The 6,333-nt window shown below is 37.6% G+C and overlaps 1 long non-coding RNA gene across 1 annotated transcript; it reads left to right on the forward strand.

Annotated features, from left to right (window-relative positions):
• Nucleotides 1–2,378: 2,378 nt before the first annotated feature.
• Nucleotides 2,379–6,001, forward strand: LOC142470658 (uncharacterized). The gene is made up of 2 exons (XR_012789303.1): nt 2,379–2,564; nt 5,322–6,001. It is a non-coding gene; the product is annotated as an uncharacterized LOC142470658 (long non-coding RNA).
• Nucleotides 6,002–6,333: the final 332 nt, after the last annotated feature.

Here is a 6,333-nt window from a genome sequence, read left to right on the forward strand (position 1 = left end):
TACGGGAGCTCATTCATCACGGATGAAATTGACTGATCATAACACTCCATGCATGAATGCCTGTAATCACAACAATGCGTAGTACATCTTATATTTAGCAATGTAGGTGTTTATTAATGCTAGGAATTAATAGTCAACATTAATTTAAATTTGTGACATGTGTATGTATAAGTCACACGTGTGTGGATGTGTCCTACATGTACCAAGTGTAAAACTGTTAACAGAAACCACAATTTTGTCGCAAATGTTACTGTAATTTTGCATTTCTAATTTCCCACTATGACAATGTTGGTAATATTTTTGGAATGTCAATCACGTCACTTCATCATTATCATGATGATAATTATCAAGTATTCTGACAATTGTAACGTCAATCACGTGCACATTAGCATAGACACACTTTTTAAGACAACTGTTTGTGTCTGTATCAATTTGTGTAGGATCCATGTATAACACCGACAAATGATAACAGCAGCTTTATTATGGTAGCTTATATCATCATATTGACTGTACTATTTATTTTTAGAACGTTTAATAAACACTGTAAACTATAGTTAGTTAGGTTAATGAAATATACACAGAAACGTACTTCATTACATGATGTTGATGTAATATTCCGAACATCATGCATTGTAGGGGACCACAACATCTAGCCAATAACATTATTTGCTACAGTCCCAAACCATTTTATCAACATACCCATGTAACAAGAGATTTTTAACAAGAAATGGCTAGTTGGTTGTAAGTGTCCTTTACATTGGGAGAAGGAGTGACTCAGTGAGTAAAGACACACACTGGCACTGAGAGTTTGAAGCAGGGGAGTTCTGGTTCAAATCCCGATGTCGGCTCCTTAGTGACCTTGGCCAAGTCACTTTATCTCCCTGTGCCTCAGGCGGCAAAAAATAAATTGTACGCTCCACGGGCCAGGGACCTCAGCCTGAAAAATGTGTCTGTAAAGCGCTGCATACAACTAGCAGCGCTATACATGAACATGCTCATATTATTATTATTATTATTATTATTATTATTATTGTTACATAGTTTCGACAGTCATACGTTCCATTACACAATAGAATACACAAATGTGTTAGCAGAGTGGGAATGGTTGTTATATATAAAACACACCATGCCATAAAATGCTAGTAGTAATTAAAGAACACTCAATAAAAATTCATGAGGCACTCTTTTGCAACATCATTATGTTAATTAAGTGCTTATGCAATATAGGCATAAGGGTATCACATTTTTAATTGTTTGTTAATAAGCGCTGCAAGCAATATAAAATTAGTTCCATATGTAGTATAGTAGTCGGTGGCTCCTCCTCACAATCATCTCATATAAAGGTAGACTCTTCTGAAATCATACATTGATCCGATTGTATCTTCCCCGACATCTCTGAAATACAGCAAACACATGATGGTCAAAGATGGCACCTTACTATATATGTATCCGTGACAACGCGTTACACAGCTCTATATGATTGTGTACATACACACGTCAGTCACTTATATGTTAGAAGTACAAGTGTACATCAGTATGTAATTTTTCTTTAAATTTGTAGCAGGCATAACTATGTATAGGAAGTCAACGTTGCCTGTATACTGACAAATGTGCGTGCACATCTTAGTGTGCGCACGCACTTCACGGTTGGGTCGACTAACTGTTAGCGCATGCGCAAAACAATGCGTACGTTGTGCCTTCAATACATGTTGAAAATACCAGTAAACATAAAATCTTTATTTGAAATACAATGAAGACGAAACTACATTCGTTATAAACGAGTACATCTGTATTATTTTTAAACAGACGTGTTTGGACAGAAAGCACGGCCGATAACACAATGCGCAAATGCAATACGTGTGACGTCATGTTAAGCCAGCGTGAAACGCACGCTAACACTCCTCCCACTCAATTAACATTCGGCTAACGCCCAGTGTACGCCCCCAGTGTATGACACACTGCAGTTACCGTAACTATAACAAAACAACACAGCCAATAGGCTTTGAGGCGCGCACGTCGCTTGGGGGCGGGACTTACATTCGTAATCCTTTTTAAGGACGCCTTGGCCCATGACAAGGGTCCCACGTCATACGTGGTGGACCCGGTTTTTTATTTTGTAGATGTTGCATGATAACAAAACAGGTATGTGTTAGAGTTATGATAAAATGTTGCTAATATGTTTAAAGGGATAGGAAAGTACCTATATTTATTCCGTCAGCAATGTGTACTACTCTTTCAGGTTCAACTATATTGTAATAGAAAACAATTTGTTTGCGATCGATACATGTTATGCAGTCTGCAATGTTACGCTGTATCCATGCATTGAAAGTGAAAATGGTGGTTACAAAAAAAAAATAAAATAAACGCAGAGTCAACGCATAACGATTGTTATATTTACCATTCTTCTAGAATTAACTCTTCGTCTGCCTGCAACTGGTCGCTCCAGAAAAGCAAGGCATTTGCATCCACGCTTGACCCAAACGCTGAATCCAGTATGACACACATCTCCTCCATGAAGCGCTCATAGGAATCGCCACTGCTTTCTTCAAACAATTGGTCCGGAGGTAGGTTCATTTCTTCGGGTACCCATTCCAATGCATTTTCAGCTGAAAGGCTTGGTACATAATCATAGTAGTTATGTTCTTGTACAATGTGGGTTTCAGGAATGGAGGGTGCAGATATTGCAGCAGGTATCGATTCACACGGAACAGTAGTAGCGGATCCATTAGGAATAAATATGCCATTAAGCACAATATGTGTGCCCTCTTTCACGGTGAAATGTTTATCCTTGGCAATCTTCCAGAAACCATACCTGTCTTCTAGCTTATCCTGCACACGTTCAAAACACTCATTAGTTGATAAAGTGAATCTTACTGAGGATTTAAAATTGCGAGCATGCCCAGGTTCTTGGTAATAAGGATACTTGGCTCTAATCAAATCATAGATTTGACCGGTGTTCGCTTTGTGTCCTGATGTCGACAAAATAGCTTCTGCTATCATGAATTTATACCCTCTGTGCGGATTCATATTCTTTAACAATTCATCAGCCATTGCAGATTAACACAAAAGATGTCTGCAGCTCTCTGTTCTTTGCTCATAAGAATGAAACTAGTCAATGCCTAACAATTTGCTGGGTTTCCTTTTCAAGGTCATAAAAAGTATCAACTTTTACTCCTTTTTTTGATCCACCAATTGGATGTGTTGAATTAATTGGTTTAACGTTTGTGGTTTGTGATAGCCGTTTGTCTGACAAACATGTATCATTTTTTATCTCGTTTCTCACAACATTGGTAGACTTTTAATTAAGTCACATTGTGCTTTCAGAAAAAATAACATAGAGCACTGTCTGGAAAAAGTGCTTACACAGCCATATAATGAAATACACACACACACCTGCTAAAGTAAATGTTTTTTTTCCTCATACATTTCTGTGTGTATTTGAAAGTCTGGTTAACTCCCTGTCTGCATCATTTTAACTAAGTGTCTATATGTATATATATCTCTCTCTCATAAATATATATATATATATATATAACAATATGTCTGTAAAACCAAACTTTAAATGTGTGTGTGTGTGTGTATATTACAACTTTTAAGGGCTTATATGTAAAGAGGGATTTTTATATTGCTGTGATTTATTTAAAGGTTAACATAATAGAGGCTTACACTTGTATGGCCTATTGCATTGACCTGTATGGTAAATGTGATTTACCATCAAAAAATGTTTTATTTTTATTTAGAAGGGCTGTAGTGTTAAAACCAATAATATATATATATATATATATATATATATATATATATATATATATATATATATATATATATATATAATACAGGAGTACACACAACATATTGATGCCAGTAAGTATCCCTTGTATGAAACCTATTTAAATGGTGATAAACATGAGTGAATTAAGTAATAAACATTTGTTTTAGGCCAATATTGTTATAGGCTCACAGGTAGTATAGTTCACAAACATTAGGCCTGTATTATTAAAATACTGTGTTTACACAAGTAAGCATGAAGTGTATGTTTTTTGTAAATACATCTATACCAGTTTAGATAGTACTATATATACATACATACACACACACACACACACACACACACACACACACACACACACACACACACACACACACACACACACACACACACACACACACACACACACTGTGTGTCTGTGTGTGTGTGTGTGTGTGTGTGTGTGTGTGTGTGTGTGTGTGTGTGTGTGTGTGTGTGTGTGTGTGTGTGTGTGTGTGTGTGTGTGTGTGTGTGTGTGTGTGTGTGTGTGTGTGTGTGTGTGTGTGTGTGTGTGCATATATCCATACATACTACATATATATTAGTATAAATTCAGAGATGTTCTTGAAACAAGAACACATAAATGATTAAAGGACAACATTACAATGGCCAGCAAAGGTAAGTAATATTTAACACAAAATCCTGCTGTACACGTACAAGAAAGATGTTTGCAGTTAAATAGGTGTGTTTTTAATTGCATGTGGATAATATGCACATGCAATGATTACATCAAGTAACACACCCAAATGCAATGTTTTGCTGCAAAGTCAATGGCAGCTTCTCTAAACTTAGCAACTGGCTCCTGGTGGACCATTACTGAATACACGATTCATACATCAATATTAATAACACTATTCATTAATTAGGACTGTTAACATTTCCAAAACTTCACGTGTACAAACACATACTTGAAAGTTTGGAAACAACACAGTCTTCAGCATACATACAATATTAATTAGATAATCTGAAGTCAACAAAACAAGGCCAAAGACATATTTAGTGAATTATAACATTTATTTTTTTTGTTCCTTTTGAGAGCGAGTAACAGGCCTGCTTGTTGTCTCTTGTATTTTCCTTTTTCGTTTTGCAACAACTTTAGCCACAACAGAGCCACTTTGAGTGGCCTCTGGCACTTCACGGCCAGGGCTTGTGGCCAGTGACTCACCTACAGGGCTTTTGGGCAGTGACTCACCTACAGGGCTTTTGGGCAGTGACTCACCTACAGGGCTTTTGGGCAGTGACTGTTCACCGACAGGGCTTTTGGGCAGTGACTCACCTACAGGGCTTTTGGGCAGTGACTCACCTACAGGGCTTGTGGGCAGTGACTGTTCACCAACAGGGCTTTTGGCCAGTGACTCACCGACAGGACTTGTGCCCACTGACACATGTGAGCAAGTTGGTAGACACTGCACAAGTGATGGTTGGTCTGTTTCAAGTGTGTCTTTTTTTGTTTGTGTCCAAAAAGTGGTCAGTAGTAACTGCTTGTGCTGTTTTGTTTTTGTCGCCTCCTTTGTAGGTGTCAGCTCCTGATTTTGTACAGATGGCAGCGGTAGGATGTCGTCAGGAACCTGCACAGCAATGTCTGCTACTTGACCGGTAACATTCGGACCTGGGGAATGAAGATCAGATGCATGTGGTGAAAAATTACCAGCATGTAAAGATCCTGCCTGTGAGGTGTTGAAGTTTAAATGTGGTACAGTAGTCATTCTCAAGTAATTTGCTTGGGTTTGCTGAACAACTAATGCTTCGAATGAGGTGTTGATTTTTTGCAACTGTTTAGGCACTTCAATGAAGACTCTGTGGAGATGTGCCAATTGTGATATCGTTTCTTCCTGCAGTGCAATCATCCTTTCCAGCACTGTCATCAGATCAGAATGGCGACGATTTTCTGCTTCCACAATTTTTCCCTCAGAAGCTACAATTGCATCGTATGTGGTAGTTGATGGACGATTTGGCGGTAAAACTGTTTCAATTGGAACCTCTTCATGCTCACTTGATTGTATTTCTGTGTCTATGGCGGTGGCATCATCATCATCATCTTCATCATCATGTTCTAAAAATAAATGTACACATTATTAAATGGCATGTTAATCTCTGCTGTGTTACTATGTAATTATACTGTGTCATAAGTAACAACTAACATGTTTCCATACGTTTTATAACCTCACATTAAAAACTACCTTGACTTACGAATAATGTTTGGACTCAGTATGAAATATGAATGAATGAAAACTTGCTGTAAACTCAGAACTCCTACATGATAGTTAACATCACTAACACAATACATGTTGCCTTACACTTAATTTTCACTGACACTAAGTAATCCTATTTAAAGAACATGTGCAAAACAAATAATGAACATGACAACATAACATATAGAAGTGCACATATTATATGGCCACCAACTGATACACTCACCTTTTAGGTGTGTTGAGCTGCATGACCCAGGTGAAGACACTTGTTCCGTCTCAGGTGACACATGTCCTCCAGGGGCAACTATATATAACAATAACATTAGTTTTACATTT

The sequence above is a fragment of the Ascaphus truei genome, chromosome 1 (genome assembly GCF_040206685.1).
Source record: "Ascaphus truei isolate aAscTru1 chromosome 1, aAscTru1.hap1, whole genome shotgun sequence".
Classification (NCBI taxonomy): domain Eukaryota; kingdom Metazoa; phylum Chordata; class Amphibia; order Anura; family Ascaphidae; genus Ascaphus; species Ascaphus truei.